Here is an 18,189-nt window from a genome sequence, read left to right on the forward strand (position 1 = left end):
ATTCCTGAAACTATTAAAAGTATTAGTTACTCTTTGCTCACATGTTTGCTCTGTCAGTATTATCCTTTCAGTTCAATTTATCCGTATCAAATGTGGCTCTAAAGATAAAGAAAAATAAACACAGCTGAATAGTACATTAAAACGTTCTGAATGCTATTTCGAAAACAAAGCAAAACAATCAATCTCAGTAGACATATTAACAAGAAAGTAGCAAACTGGGCTGCATTCACCTTGTACTTAAACATGAGTTAAAAAAAAAAAAAAAGCAAAACAAAATAAAAACCCTGGAAACAGAAATACTCACAGTTTGTGAATTGTTACTTCCTATTCTGCTCTCAAATAATCTTGACAAAGCAATTTAGAGTCTAAACATCGTTGTTGTATATATTCTCTTTCTGTTACATGTGTGATTCTATTATTTACAATCACCAATTGATCCCACATGCATGTTGTGGATTGTGGATTGTGGGAGAAAGTCATAGTTGTTAAAGGAAACCCACACAAACACACACGAGGCGAAAATGCAAACTCCACACAGAATGGCCCTGGGTCAGACTTATGGGTCAGACTTGCTGTGAAGCCAGTTCACTGGAGGGAAAATTATTTTTTTGGGACAAATTTCAACATGAATATATTATAAGAGACATGCTCAGTAATTTTGAGGCAAGAAGAACAAATCCAAGGCGTCTCTTTACAAGTCACATACAGCGCTGAGCCACAGAAGAAATTCAAGGTTCTTTAAGGGATGTATAAACATGTAAACATACATCTCCACATGTTTTCCTTTCTCTAAATAGCAATTAGTCCCAGCTTTGGTGAATTAATCTAATCCAGGTATTCATGTGTAATTACTTTATGTTTTTGATGTGCCTTCGAGAGTACTGCTTAAGCCTCCCGTCAAAGAGGTGGCTTTCTATAAGTCTTTGTTCTGACATCTCGGGGAGCAGCTTTAACAGGCAGGAGATGATCTGGCGTTTCAAGCTGCTCAGCCGAGAGAACTCTGCTGGGATCTCACTGCAGGTCACCGGGATTGTATCAAAGATTGAAGCTTTCTTCGCACTGGCTCCAGGTACTCTTTGTTCATTCCCTGCGATGCTTGCTCTCCATGCGTCATGATGTATTCACACAGACCTTGGCATCAAACTGTGTACGATCTCAGCGATTTTGTCTTGTCCAAATCACAATCCTCAGTGAGCTCCTTCCACTGAGCCCTGAAATGGTTATTTCCAGAAGCTGTGAGCTGTATTTAATAGTTTGTGATCAACCATCTTCATGTCCTGAAATTATACCTTCTTACAGGCAAAAGAACGAGTGTAATTGGTGTCAAAGAGGTTTCTTTGGGCAGATTCACTCGAAAGAGACAAAAGAGCAAGGTGAAAGTCTTTTGACTGAGCAGCTTCACATTCACACGTATTGAGGTTAACATGTCCCATCTTTTAAATTGGGGTGTTGCATTAGATTTCTTGTGGAAATTTTTCCTTCTATGGAACAAAGGACAAATTTGTCTTTTCTTTTTTTAATTGCTTTCTGTGCAGACTGTTGATGGCTGCTCGTAGTCATGAGGGCAGCAAGTAATGATGGATGGGTATTCGTGTCCCAGAGGATGAATAAAGACATTTCAAGTATTCCTTTGAAAAGCTTTCTTTTTTCCCCCCACTGAATCACATGTAAAACTTGAGTCTCCACTTCACCATGTCAAATTTTCATATTGACCAATACAATATTTAATAGTCAGACATCAGCTAAACCATGAAACTTATAGTTTCCTGAGTGATATTTATTATGGTAGTTATCAATCACTTTTAAGCTCACATTTCATTAGATTGCACTCTAAGCATCAGGGATTCAGGCGAGGCCTCGGTAGTGTGTGTCTCCACAGGAAATTTAAATGGCACCGATGCTGATTAAGTCTAAATACTATTTTATCATCCTGATTGGTGGCAACTTAATTTACACTGTGCCCAACGTGTTGGTGTAGCGGTTATTGGAAAGATTTGGGGTGCATAGTTGCAGTTGACTCTAAATTGCCTGTAAGATGGACGTGAGTGACTTTCAGTGTTTGGCTTGTGGTGGACTGGTGACCTGTCCAGGCAGCACCCTGTCTTTGTCTATGTTCACCTGGAATTGGCTCACAAGTTGGATGGATTGGCAACTACTGGCCTTGACTCAACCTGAGTGCATCAACTGACTCTTGATTTACTTTCCCCCCCCCCCCTAAAAAGTTCCCACTTGAAGGCAATACTCTCATTAAACCTCTGCTCGGCGGCTTTAGATGGTATGACTGTGTAAAGAGGAACTGGCTTTGATGAATAAAATAAAGCAAAAGTTGAAGTTGGAGCAGAAGCCGTGTCTTTCCATTTTTGATGTTCGGTCCAGCAGCCGCTCTGAAAGTGATGTGTTCATCCCATCACAGCCAGGGACCTGTCTGTGAAGGATAACAATGATAATGAAAGAATAATAACGCAAAACTGTACCACGAGGACCTCGATGGCACCCACTCTTTAATTCCACTGACAGCACATTAAACCTTCAGTACTTGCTGAGCGTCACCCACAGCAACAGCTCACATCCTTTGGAGAATGTGGCATGATTATGGTGTGACAGTCAAGTGACAATTAAGTTCAGAAAGCACCCTGTAAATGCTTTTCTGTCAGCACATCACATTTAACAACCACAGCATGTTTTATTCTCATTTTCCTGCTGATTGCAACATTGTGTAAGTGAATAAGTTTGTGGATAAGAGGAGGACATGAATTTAAAGTCATTTAGGTGAGCTTTGTTGAAAATTAATGGTATGTGCGCTTTCTAATAAGTGGGATGAATTGTGAAAATACTAACCTGACGAAGTGTTTGTCATGGCCATTGCATCACCACAGAGTCTTCCTCCTTCTTCCTTGTTTTTGAAAATATTTGCCAGGTGGGTTGTTTTGTCGACTCACAACACTTGATACTGTTTTTTGTTTTTTTTTAACCCAACCTGTGTCAATTTTCTTTTATCCATGTTTATTCTCAGACTGACTACAAGACGTCTGTATGGAGTGAGTGAGGGCTACATCTTCTGAGTTACAATACAGAACTACTTGTTCTTGCTGCTGAGGATTTATGACTTTAATGTTTTGACCTGTTGGCGCTGATCTCAGCACACCGGAGGGAATGGCAGAGTACTACTTGGAGAGGTCACAGGTCAAACACAGAGACAGGCATGCGCACACCTTCACTCAAATGCACGTTTTTGAACGTTAGGAGGAAATACGAGCACTGTGCTTGGAAAACATGCGCAAGATGAACCTGCAACATCCACACAGATTCTCCTGCATGGCTGGATTTGATCTGGGGATACTTGGATACTCGCTGTGAGATGAAAGTGACTCAGGATTTATTTATTTTTCCCAGCATTCACTCTTCTTCAGAGAAATGCATCCCTCATACACCATGAGATCACATCTGTTCAGAAGTAAGTAAAAGTAAGTAAAACTTTATTTATAGAGAAGGCTTATATTGGTGATTCAAAGCTGCAGCAGCAATGAAACACACAAATGTCATAGTTTCCCAAAGCTATCGAGACAAAAAAGAAGACAAAGTCTTCATTGGATAAACTGTTGTGAGCTGAAGTTCCCCAAAGCGCGAAGGGTTAAGTTTGTGGCCATTACAAATCTCCAAACCTTGGCAGCTCTTGTTTCTCCCCTTTGATAGCTGCCGCTGTGACTACTGATGTGGGACGAGGTTAGTAGGGTCCTGCCTCCCATCTGCTCCCCCGGCCAACAACGGAAGATGGCGGCTGACCCGGTCAACTCCTGAGTGGGAGGGTGTGCACCTCTGTGAACGCAAAAAGCCCACGCCTGAAAAAGAGCAGAGTAAAGTGAAAGTCAAACGTGGGTTAACAGGGAAGTAAATATGACTCAATAAAATTATTTATTTTTTTTGGATGAGGGAGCATCAATTAATGACAATTTAAAAGAGATCATCAAAGCATAGCATATAGATTGATTCATGAAAACAGGAAAAAATGCGAAGAAGAAAATACGATGCAGATGTCAGAAACGGACAATCTTCACATGACAGAGCCGTTTACTGGATTATACATTTTTCTAAATCCGTGGTCGGCTATGAATTGACATGGCGCAGCCATGTAGACTAATGTCGATCCCCCACATTGTAACACACGGCTTTACATTTGAAAGCCCAGATGTCAATCTTGGATTAAATAAATGACTCTTCCGGTGTAAATCGTGGTTCGATACATGGTAAGTGTTTAGTGTTCCAGTCGTGCTTCAGTAGCCTACATGATCGGTCACATTGACACGGCCACAAACCAGCAGCTTTCACCATGTGAGGCCGTCACCTGGCTCAGCACAGGGATTTACTGTGATACTGAAGGAGACTTCACAGTAGATCAAACCGCCAACCTTGGGATTGGAAGATGACCTATTCTCCCAACTTAATGACAGCTATGTCAAGAGGAGAATTTACAAAGGAATCCAATCTTTGTCTCAGGGTTTATGCCTTATGGTATTAAGGAAGAACTGGTTGCACCAGCATGTATAAAAACACAGCTTTTTGTTGCTCTGCTCTGATACTGTGAACTCCTCACGGCATCACTCAGCGAGTTCATCACTTAGTGGGGTAAAATCATCAACCTCTGCCTGACATTTAAAGCAGGATTGAGATCCACTGCAGAGGTAGTTCATTGCCCCACGGTGCAAATAAGAAATGTTAATGAGCACAGCGCATCTACGCGCACAACAGTGAGCTTATTCCAGGGTGGGAAGTGTGAACACTCCACGGTGCTCATGTTCCCAGGACTGAGAAGCTTTTGTGTTTTGTATGGGTGTTGTGTTTTGTACGTTAGCCCACATTAATGAGAAAACCTGCGCACAGCGCAGCCTTTAGAGGCTTATAAAAAGCAGCAACAGATTGCATTATGTCCACATGATAGCTGCATCAGGGGGATCAGAAACAGATGCAGAACACAACAGAGTCAGAAACAGTAAAACTCTTGAAGTTATCAGCAGACAGGCCATGAGTATCAGCTGAATTTTTACTGCTAATAAAAACAAAAGCAGATTTTCCCGTCGGTAACAACCAACTTTGATGACCTTCAATATTCTTTTTTTTATTTTTCTAAGGAACCAATCCACATGGAATCCACATGACAAGTGCAATATTTAAAAATTATGACATGTCATTTCTTGAAAATTAAAGTTATTTTCGAACTAACGTGACTCAAAGGGCATTTAAAACATTATATGAAAGAGCCTGTTTGAGATGGTCTGAGCCGGTCTATCTGTATATTTATTTCTGTAAAATGCACCATGTATTAGATTTCTCTCTTTCATATACTTAGAGATTTGGAAAATATCAAATTAATAGACATTTTCAGTCGGTTTTTTACACGTTATTTCCTTGACTACATGTATTTTCTTAGCGCAGATGAGGCTCTAATATCTTTTCAAAGCTTGAACATCCTCTGCACATTTCTCTCATCATCTCTGATGAGATCTCATCACGATGAAGAGTATAATTACAGGAGAACTAGAATCCTTTCACAAGAGCATTGAGGATTATATTTTCTAGTAGGGTCTGCTCTCCCTGTGTTCCGAGAGGAAAAAAACAACCTGCTACTGGAGTTCAAAGAAAAAAAAGGTAACTGAATGTTGCACTTGGCTGATGCTTTTATGAGTTCGTATAAAAGCACATGAAGCCATAATAACCACATTGCTTGCTTTAAAAACACGTTTTTTAAAACTTGGCATTGCAAACAAACGTTTACTCTGTACTACACATCAAAATTACAGCCACACTGTAATATACATAAAAAACACACTTTAATGTTGACATAAAGCATGTGTCTGCAGACATGAGACAGAAACCATTTCAGCGATCATTGATGTTGGGTTTGGATCCTTATGTCTTCTTCTATCTCCAACAACCTCTAAAGACAGACTAATACCTTTCAATAAATTGCCCGAGCAAATCAATTTCATTCACTTCAAGACACGCCGGGAACACAATATACTTGGTGTCATGACCATTAGATTAGATGTGGAACTGAAAATATTGAAAATTAAATGCTGCATGCATGTGGATTGTAAAACTAAAACAAGCGCCTGAATACGTTTTCCAAGATCTTCAATTTAATGACGTGACATTAGCCATGAACTGAAATGCAAGATTTGTCACAGTCATTACTTTATTGCGATCCGTATTTGAAGATTGTTCAGAAGGATTTCAATTCAAGAGAAACCCAACTATTCCACGTAAGCAAGCACAAGTGATGGCAGTAAGACAAAAACTCATTTTTAAGAAAGAAACCTTCGCAAAAACCAGGTTCAGAAGTGGCAGTTTTCTGCAGGGTCTAGTCAGGGGTAGGAGATAGAAAGAGAGGAAAGAAAAATACATGTCAAATACATGTCATGAGAAGGACTTCCTGCAACAAATCTTCAACACGCAGCTTAGTGTATCTTTCTCGTGCAGATAGAGTCATTTGGGGGTTTCAGATATAAATCTGCCTGTGCTGCATGTTCAACCCAACCAACTCTCAAAGTGTCTGTTGTTGTCACAACGGAACTGGACTCCAGAGAGAAAAACATTGAAGCTGATAAAGCGGAACAATAGGCGACCCTGTCTGCTTTGCAGTTAACAGCATCACATGGCTGAGCTGTCATATGACTTTACAGGGAGATTAGATCAACGGATGCTCTTGGCTTTTGAAAATATTGGTTTGAAATACAAATAATTTTAATGAAAAATGATAGGTGAGACGACAGCGAATGAAATTCAGGTTACTTGACGAGGTTGGCATGAAAGAGCCGACAAACAGGCTGAAGTGATGTTCAGCAGAAGCAACAGAAAGTCCGGATGGGCGCTAGTTTAAATACTGAATGTGTTCACATGAGTAAAAGAGGATTACGATTAAATGAATTTGCTCCAGATGGTGAACAAACGGTGGCAATTCTTTTTGGTCTAAACATCTCAGCCGATATTTATCCTCTCTGTCTGGTCTGTCCCGAGTGAGGGCGAAATGCTTGGTGGTTTCAAGAAGGGTCACAATATGTGTCCACAGTCCTGCTCCTGCCACAGAAACATGTATATCTGCTGCCTTGCTCCATGTTGTTAATGCAGCTGACAAAAAGCTATGTGCCATGTTCTTTATGGATTTCCTCCAAGGTTTTCGTTACACAGGATCGATTCATATTTTTTTTAATGTGAATTCTGTTGTGTGGATTCTACCGACATCCTTTCCTTCCTTCTTTCTTCTCGTTCTCAACCATACATATTTCTATGTCGTTATATAACTCTGTAACCCACCGAGCACTAGAATGGACTCATTGTTATATATTTTGGTCACTACAATACATTTGTGACCAATTATTTCATTTGGCTCTGCGCTTCAGCGAGCTGCATTGAATACCATAACAATGATGCAAAAGAGAAACACATCGAAGTAGAAAACCTGCTTGAGACTGAGGCTTTTTCTGATGTGATTGTGGTGTCATTGTAGACACATGTGTGTACTTTCTGCTCTCAGTACACACAGAAAGAACCATGGTGAAGAGATGTTCAATTTAATGTGTGAAGCAGCACAATACACGCACAATACCCGACAATGCATTAACATTACTTTAAATTAATTTTTAATTTATAACAACACTCATTTTAAAGCAGGATGTAATTCAATGTAATGAAAACCAATGACAATGACATAAAAGAGCAGTGGTGCAAAACCATAAGCGTCATCGGTAAATGTGGGGATTTATATATGGTTTCTTACAGTGAACTTTTTCAAATAGAAGTTTTTGTCGGATTCTACTGAAAGTCTTAGGCAAAATATATGTACTGTGAGTAGAGACTTCATAACTGAGTTTCACTATAAGATGCATACAAATTGGAAGCTTTTCTAACGTAGATCATTTTTTTCTCTATCCAGTCTGCTGGCAAAGAATTTCAATCTCTTTGAGAGGAACAATCCTGACATTTCTTCCTGAAAATCACACAACGGATGATTCTTCTTGAAGGTCAATTGCTGTTTAATACAGAGACGATCACCTACAAAAGATACTAGTTGAATGGTAATGCCTTTTTATTTTGTTGTCCGTTCACCATGTTAAACCTGATTCGAATAATGCATTAAAAGTTTGCAATCACTGTTATATTTCATGTTCTGTGTGCTGATAAGTTAAACAAGATTCTGATGGTGTTATCAACATATTGCATTATTTTATCAGGGGTTTTCCAATAATTCTGATGCAAAAAAAAAAACAAGGATGGAACCAACAAATTAACAGCAAAACTCACTTTGTGAATGCTTGTAGTTTCATAACTATGGAATATTTTTTCATTAAGAAATAAACACGCATCTAAGTAGAGTAACTACTGAGTATGTCCACAATTTGAATAAATAATTAATTATTTTTTTATCTGTGTTTTTACAGCCAATAAGTTGATACTTTAAAAAGAGTAAAATCCCTTTATCTATAATTGGTTACCATTTGTAACTATTTATATCTCTTTTTGTTGGTCAGAGTATTATACTGGTAGATTGAAACAAATGTCTGCTATTCATAATGTTATTAGATGTGGTTAAAAATCAACTTATACAGAAATTAGTTTTTTAAGATTTTTCTGGAGCATTGTTTCAGCAACAGTAATTTAACTGTCATTGAATAGCAACGTAATTGTTTGTGTTCAAGTACAATTCACAATTGGAAGTCCAACACTGGGCAAACACAAAAATATTGAGAGCCACACAACCTTATATTCAATATGTACAGACTCATTTTCACAATCTTTAATGCATGTATTTTCACAGTAGAACCACTGCAACTACAAAACTTGAGCTATAAATCCCTGTGTGGACAGTGAAGGTTTAGTCCAAAAGACAATGTGCAGTCCCATGGCAGGCTAAAGACATGTGATAAACACAGAAAGAAAGCCAAGAAGAGCAGAGAATGAATCAATGGCACAAATTCAGACACTAAGCTATCTGTTTTATTTTGTTTTTATTATTTATTTATTTGTTTGGGGTGTGGGGTGGAGAGTCTGTTGTGAAAAGACTCATTGTTCTTCAATGACTTCATTTTAATTAATGTTGAATGTTGGTTTAGTGCCACCTCGAGACAATCCCGTGGAACATATGCACAAACTTGTGTGCTTTTTATGACATCATTAGTGTGAGCCTGATGTCATCAAAGTGAGCCCACTGTTCCATGTGGGATTATGAGCTGCTGGCCTACTTTAAGATAATACTTTTTTCCTTGAAGGAAACTTATTTGATTTAAACTTAATTTAAGCATTCATTTGATTAGTATGAAAGATGTATTGTTCCTAAACAGTAAGAATGATTTGTTTTCAGTTTTAACCGACTTCTATTGCCTATATAAAGAGTGAAATTAAACCATTGAGTTCTTTGGGGAGGATTTTAATCTGTCGTCTCCAGCAAGCCATTGGATGTAGAAGTGAGGACACGTTCCTCTTGGGTAATCGTTTCACATGCTTGTTTTCTTACGTATGTGTTTCATTCCTATTCTTCTTAAGCTAAAATCCAATAACATATTCAAGTATGAGAATAGGCTGAAAAAATAATTAACGGAATGTCACTCTTTATAAAATGTACAGCCAGAACAACACTGGGGCTTTGAGTTTGTTCTCTATCATATCATATAGAAATAACATCTCCATGGTGCCTCTTCCCACTCAAAATGCCATTCTAATATATGATTTACTTTGATTAAAGACTTGATCAGATTATAATTCACTTGCAGCAGGGGCAGTTCTGTCAATAGGACAGGCCAAAAGGTCGGCGGATGCCAGAAGTACTTTTCATCCAGTCGTTGGCATTGCCAGACAGTTACTCAGCTCCAGCCCTGTACTACTTATTTTACTCCATGTTTGTTTGAGCCAGAAAACAAATGCACTTTGACAGGCGCTTCTCAGAAATGACTCTGCCAAGCTTTGTTTTGTTCTCTGCCGGCTGCTGGATGACACAGAGCTTGTGGAATATCTTTGGACAATCATATGATCTCCTTCTGCATCTCCTCCAGGGCACCAGGCAGGATGAATTCACATAGGCAGTGAAGCGATTTCATTTATAAAGCAGCCACAAAGTCTGGATTTACTGACACTTTATCTTGCAGACCAACTGAAAATATTAGTGTTTAGGCAGAAAATGCAAAAGAGGCATGCGTCTATATTCAACCTCTCAGTTGTATGGATTTGACAGCAGTCTGATGCACTTCCTGTTTGACATGTAACACTTGTTAAAACATTAGCAAGATTTTGGAAATGAAAGCCCTATATTCTCTCTGGGAGGCTCATCCAAGTATAGATCGGATGTAAAACAAGACTCGGCTGTACTTGCCAAGTTGTGATTTGTGGAAAAGAGGCTGCCGTTTAGCAATTCTCCAAATCAAAATGTGTCCATCCATCCAACGGTCACTCCTCCAATCACTCATGAATAAGAACCTGGGATAGCTCTTCCACTTGGTGAAAGTTCTCCCCTGACCCTTGTGAGAGCACGCTATCTTTCCCTGTGGCATATGTTGGAGTCCTCCAAGTGTCTCTCAACTGATAGATTGGTCATCTTTGCAGCATTGATGTGTGAACGGGTCAATTTGTATACAGTATATCTAACCCTTGTTCTCGTCGAGTGTCTCTGTAGTTGTCTGATTTTAGTTTACATTTCAACTCAGGGTTGTTTTGTGACCTAACCCTCGGTTTCCCTTTGATTTGCACAATAAAGAAATTGAAAGAGGTTTGATGCACCAGAACTTTTTTTTAAGTCTGTCAAGATGGGTGGATAGCTACATGCATTTGGACTGTAAATAAAATGCTATACTCTGATCAACATTCTGCATCTGTATTTGGGTCCACTGTTGCGCTGCTGTTGCAAACACGTATACAGTCACATATTATGTGGCCATCATAATTTCACCATTGGCATTGTTGAAGATAACAACAGGGGTCGAGAAGTTACCAAAAATATAGTGACTTACCTAACAACGGGTCATGTTTCGTTAACCCTTGTTTCATATGGGTTTTAACATCTGGTTTTAGTTAGAAGTGGCAATATGTTTCAGTGACAAGGCTATAACCGGAGGGTTGTTTGGGATTTGATTGCAGATTTAATTGCTTATAACAATTTGCCTGAGTCTGAGCTCTTTTCTGGCTCAGGTCAGGTGATTAATATTTTTTCCATGATGTGTTTTCAGTCTATCGGATGAGTTTTTGTTTTCCTTGACCCGACCTTTAAATTTTTCAACTGTGATGCAGCTATTTCTGCACAAGTCTCAGTCTGAAAGCGTATAAAACCTTATGTTTTGTCTAGAGTTTTCAAAAATATATCAGTGTCTTTGTATTATTATGTGTTGTTGGTCTTTGGTACTGCTAAAGTAACTGAATTAGACTGTTGTTAGGATGGTTGCTAGCCTTGAAAGAGACACGGAGAATAAAGGAAACGCAATAGATTATAGGCATCAAACATATTGCTTTAAACAAGACGTACTAAATCAAAAGAATTGGTGAAACCATCAAATATAGAACCATACACTGGGTATAATGTTCATTAACATTACTTTGTCTAATCTTCTTCCTATGAATTGTTAGTATACGTGTTTCTTCACAGTGTATGTGTTTCTTCTTTGATGCAGCATCGTTCATCTTCTTCCCTCTCCTCGGCATCTGTCTTTGAAGATCAAAAAGGAGAGAGTAAATTATCTTTTGTGATTCATCTATTGATCTTTCTTGGATTTCACAATTCCACATTGATAAATGCTTTAATAGCTTTTCATTTCTGCAGGAAGAGCAGCAGCCTTTCAACTGTTGTAAAATGGCACAAACTACTCAGGTGATGAAACATCAATCAAAAACACAGTTCATTTCTTTAATCTAATGATTATTTGTCAGTTTTAGTGCATACTAAAAAGATATTTAAGAATATACTGATATAATCTAAAAAAAGAGACATTTTTGTATATACTGTATTTTACAAATCGGAACACAAATAGTCTGAGAACTGGTTACATAAGGCCTAAGAAGCATATCCGAACAATTCTTCTTGCTTCATGCCAGGCAGCACAAAATGTTCTGAATGTTACATGTTGAACAGGCGATCAAAGTGTGAGAAAGCATATCTAGAAAGACAAAAACCTGAAATGATGACATAACGCCACAGTCTGTTAACCATATGACTCGGGGTGGTGATAGCGCAGACAGTTGAGTGAGCAATCCCCCCCAAACTCAAGGCCCCAGTTCATGTGTCAGGGTGTTCTCCAACAGGACACTGAACATCCGAGTGGCCCTGGCAGAGGGCAAGCAACTTGCATAGCAGCTCGGTTGCCACTGAGGTGTGAATAAGTATGGGTGATTTAATGTGATCAGCAGTGTAAAGCGCTTTGAGACTGTGACGCAAATGTCCTATAGGACTGGTCGTCATCAACTTGGGTGCTGAAGACAAAGCAGAGTTTACTTACCTCACTGATATGGAGAAGGTCACAGTGTCACCCATCCTCCTTTCTGCAGTTCCACCTCAATATTTACAACTTCTAAATACCCAAATACTATATTGATAGCCATCCATACATCTTTAACACTGCTTATTTGGGCACTGGTTCACAGAGTGCTTGAGCCAATAACACAATTTTTTGGATACACCCTGGAGAGGCTGTCACTCTATCATCAGGCAAACAAAGAGACAGACAACCATAGACATTCACCTAAAGTGTGGTACAAAAACTGTGATTTTACACGGACAACTTGCAAACTCCACACATCAACGCCCACAAGGCAAACCCTGGCGCATTCTCGCTGTTCTTGTAACAGTAGTTGCATCCTGAGTAGGTTTATATTCAAGAGGTTTATGCCGAATGAGATTTACTGGGTGGGTGTGGGGGGACATGCAACCCCTCCTCCTGTCTACATATCCCCTTTCCTTCTGAATTATTTTTTACCAAAGGAGGAAAAGAAATGTATCTTACTGCATAGTAATCAAATATACATTACAACACACATCAAATGAATATATTTTATAATCTAATTGAAGCAAAGATGGTATTTCTTTAAGACTGAAAGTGAAACTAGTGCACTTAACTGTAAACACACAAATTACATGCAGAGTACATATGGGTTAAAGATTTCATGTATTTATGAAATTAAATTATCAATGGCACACCAATGGGCAATAAATGACATTTGCTAAAGGTTGCTAGACACACCTCAAAGATTCATCATGATGTCCTGTCCCTAATCGAAAGCATCCCCTGTTCTGCTCTTATGACAAATATCACCTTTGAAATCTTATCTGTCTGTGTTCTACATTCCCATGAATGGTGAAATTATCAGGTTTTATTATCAGTTCCCTCAGATCATGTCGTGATTAAATGTTTCTCCGAGCCTTGCTGCCATTTGATAAAATAATTACCATGATATGTTCTGTTATGCTGATGATACTCGTATCTGTCGCTCTTTTCATTCCTAATACTCATCAAAACTACCCCAGAGCAATACTTGGGTTTTTTTTTCCCCACTTATATAGACCCTCAGCCAAAAAGAAATTCAGCTTGATTGGAAAAAATTTCTAAGGTATGTTATTACTGAAGCTTGAATGGTGATTTTGTCTTTCTGCCTAAAATGTTCCCCGAGGTTGGAAAAAATCTTTTAATTGTAACTGATACTCATCTAAATGAATGTCCGTGTAGAATTACAGGCTGTGAATGATGTTCTGCAAACTTTCATCATGTCCCTCCCCCCCTTTTTTTTTATTTCCGAATCGTTCCAGCTTTATATCTCGATCCAGTACTGCTTCTCTTCTTTGGCTCTTCTAATACTTCTGATTATCCTCCGTTAACTAAATGGGATCTGTCTAAGGGGCTTTCTGGACACCTCACAGAAAATATGTGCCAGAAACATCTCGCTGGAAGGGAAGCCTTTGGCAGAGAAAGGGCATACCTGTGTGATTTGTCATTAAGAGAAGCCTGCTTTGAACATTCACAAAACCGTCCAAACTGCCACAGATTTATAGTGATGCTCATTTCTATTGCAAATGTTAGTGCACAAATAAGAAAACCACAAAGTATACTAAGTCATAACTTACCGGTTTGACTTGCTAATCGGCATAAAGGTTTGTGCGGTCTTATGCCCACTGCTTGAGATTTAATCAGGAAAGGATAATTAATCTGGCTTTCTCATCAAGGACTGCAGGGAGAATAGATTGCAAGTTGTTCACATGCCTTATGGAACGAATTGATGCTTCAGCACAATGTTGGAGTTAAGCTATAAACATGTATGATTGCTGGTTTCATAAAAGCAATAATTATTTCTACATTTTAATGTATCATAATATATACTGTATATATCAGTGTTGAACATCCTCGCCTCTCAGGAATATATCCTTGCATGAAAGATATTTCCAAATAAATGATGGTTTTCTCCAGGTACTCCTGTTTTATCCAACACAACATCTATTCATGTTAAGTGCCAATTCAAGTATCTTCAAGTGTGTATCTGTCATTGCGTTTCTTATTGTTTCAGCTGGGAAAGGCTCAAGCTGCCCACAACTCTAACTTGGCTTAAGTGTGAGTTCAGGATGGATGGATAGATGGATTTACTACAGCCGTTGGAGCCCTTGTCTCTTAAAAGAACATATGTCATTTCACTAAAGTGTCTGATGACCTTGTTTGTCATGGGAGGATAGACGGTCCACATTTACAGATACTACCAATGGAGTCTGAGACACGTGAACACAATTCTGTACAACAATTATTAATCTATTTTTGGCAGCACAAACTGTTCTCAACATTACACACTGGATTTAGAGGATGCAACCGGGCCAGTAATGAGAGTCCCACTGCTGCTCCTCTCCTCATATAGAACAACCAAATGTCAGACACATAAAAGAGGAAACAATAACTCGCATTGAACTACAATTTTTCTTCTTGTACCAGCATTAAACCTTTCAATTGTTTAGTACATAATGATTGTTTAAGACCAGCAATGAACATATTAAAGGCCACAGTAAACAATGATATCTATAATTTGATTTGAATTAATAGTTCTAATTCATACACAAAATGGCTCAGAAGGACAGTATACCAGTGTGTACTCCAGAGGACTTTATTTATAAGTAAAGCCATTCCCATTAAAGGACAAATCAAGCAATAATAGGAGGACAGTGTGTGGGGATCATTTACATGTCCAAATGTTTCCCAAAAGTGAGAAGGCTACTGGAACACAGCATGTACTGATGTACGTGCCTCTGAAAAGATATCTGAAATGGGGAATCTATGAGTTAGAAAAGAAAACATACAGTCATTCAATTCTATCCACAACAATAAGACAACAAACATCAACATACCAGCGACAGTACATGCAGGTACCTTCCCAAATACTCATAGCAATACTGGACAGGTTTAATGCACAGTAATAAACACACACTATGCATCCATGATGTACTCCTTTAATGAACTGCATGTACTGCATATGGCAGGCTACACCCAAGACAGGCAGTCCATCAAAGGCCAAAACCCAAAGAGATAGACAATCACACACACTCGAAATAACAACCACAGGCAATTTAAAGCCATTAAAGAACCTCACATGCATTTTTTTCGACTGCGGAAGGATACTAGAGAACCCTGAGATCCAAGCCTGCACAAAGGGCCCAAACCCAGACTCCAACGACAGAACCATGATATATACATCTTAGTACAAGAGTGCTAAACACTCCCCCACTGATACACAATACAACAAAACCTATTCCTACGGTTTCTATAGCAACTTGCAATGATGCCTTCAATGTACACAATACGTTTACCACCAACATCACATTGTAATTATATCTTTCTAAATCATTGTACAATCACCCTAAACCAATAAGCTTTGTTTTAGTTTTTTTGTTTTTTGTTTTAATTCCAGATTTGGTTCATTGAGTTCTTTGATACTTCCCTCTTAGTTCCTGGACAGGTATCCTCTTATTCAGAGGTTCAAACTCTGCTACTCTCCAGAACTCCTCATTTCTAATGGGAGGAAACAAGGTGCCCTCTCTAGCGACACTGTGTACTATTTTTCAACATACATACCACAGATGACCTGACCAGGACGCAACTTGCCTTACCCTTACAGTCAGCTGAGATCAGTTCCAGCTCCTGCGACCCAGAATTGGATAAAGCCGTATAGAAGAGCGGTGTATGGGTTGATCTGTGTGGCTAAGGTCGTGGATGGAAACAGTCTTGGGCATAACTTCTTTCGCATCTGTTTTGCTCCGGATGAAAAGCGTAGCCGGTGATTTTCATTGAATGCTTCCCAACTTGAGGTGAAGAATTGTAAAACAACATTCAGTTAAACATGCTTCTTGCAAGTACATTAAAAGCAGAAAATGACAGTCTGTCCTTTTGTCGTGCTGCACTTCCAGAGTGCCAAATTGCTAGGCTGAACTTAAAAATCTCCTCTACACTTTTCATGTCATTTTGGGTTTGTAACGGCAGAGTTACTCCATTTTCGAGGCTTCGCCGAGGGCACTAATGCTTTCTTTCTGACAGTCATCAAAGTGTTATTGGTGAGCATAAAATGCTGCCATGCCGTGCATGCAGAGCAGCTTTATTGATGATAATTTTCAGAAAGTATGTATGAAAAAAAAAAAAGAAAGAAATCACGCACAATATGTATGCCATATGGGTCTTGCAGGGCCCTGGTGGGCTTTTTGAATTAGTGCTTGCCATCTACACAACAAGAGCTCTCACCTCTCTGTAGCATCGGAGGATTCATACGGTGTCTGTGGGGTTTCAGCATATCAGTATGCAGCACACATCCCTGCAGGTCTGCAAATAACTCTGTGGCATGCCCCCCACCCACCCACCCCGCCCCTTTGTTGATCTATACTTTATTGCTATATTTATGAGTAATACACTGGCTCCAACGCAGTCATTCCAATCATCTAGGGCTTGTGCAATTTTTTTTTTTCCTCCCCACGAGCTGTAAAATTTAATGAATAATTTGAATAGGTGCTGATGCAGATGGAGCAAGTGGTCAAGGGGTTTGTTTGATTAGTTTTTAAATATACTGTGTTGAAGTTACAAGCTAACATATACTGCCCTTGAATCTCACCAACATTATGAACCTCTCCAGTATATCATCATCCTTTAAAATCAGAGATGAACATGTCAAACACAATGTAACTCAAGATAATGTTTCATCTCCCGCTGGCTTCACACAAGTGGAAACTAAGTGCAGAGCAACAACTATTGAATATAATCCTCTGTGGAGCTCAATGATTTTCACCATGGAGATACGGAGAGGCACTGAGCTTATAGAGAGGGCGGAATCAATAATAAAGTTTTTTTACACCACAAGAGATCAGTTTACCTGTGTGTCTGTGCACGACTCTTTTTGTTCTATGAGATTTGCTTTAAAATATGACAAATTTCAGTCTTTCATTTTATATCTTGGTGATTTAGGATTACACAGAAAGGCGTTCTGACAGCAAAGGTCTGGTCGGATGATATTTGTTGTAATTGTGCATAACAGGCCAGGAAAACCCTTAATGTTCATCTGGAGGCCTCATTTTACACAGCTGACATCCTGTCAGTAACCAGGCTCGACTGGCAGAGAAGGTTGTCTCAATTCCCCCGTTTTCTTTTGCCCTGTACATACGTCAAAGTGTTCTTGAGCACGACACCGTGTGTGTGTGTGATTCTGTGCCAAAAAGTGTTAAGTGCTTTTACACTGCTAAAGCAGTGACAAAACAATGTGCTATTTATAAGTGAAGTAAACATGGAAAAACAAGTCTAACAAGAAACTAAACTCAAGGCTGGATTTGACGTATGAAAGTAAGCCTGTGTATTTGCTGCATTTCTATGTTCTCTTCTTGCGGCCTATAGGCTCTTACAGTTTCAGTTATTTCCAGCAGCAGACTTTACCACTCAATAAAATGTCATGTTAATGCCTTTACGTGAACTCTGCAATTACCTGGATGAACAGGAGAGCTACAACTTTCGGCTGCTGGACGTTTATTGAAACTCAAGCCTACAATTTTCATCATTATGTGACTGACGCTGCTATAAATGAAGCCAATGCATGATTTTTTTATTTTTTTATTTTTTACAACATGTAATCTTTCAGACCAGGTCTAAAGAAAACACCCATAATGACATGATAAGGAGCAGGTGCAGATTATATTGAAATAGAAGCCACAGTCCTTGA

This window comes from Blennius ocellaris (genome assembly GCF_963422515.1).
Source record: "Blennius ocellaris genome assembly, chromosome: 9".
NCBI classification, from domain to species: domain Eukaryota; kingdom Metazoa; phylum Chordata; class Actinopteri; order Blenniiformes; family Blenniidae; genus Blennius; species Blennius ocellaris.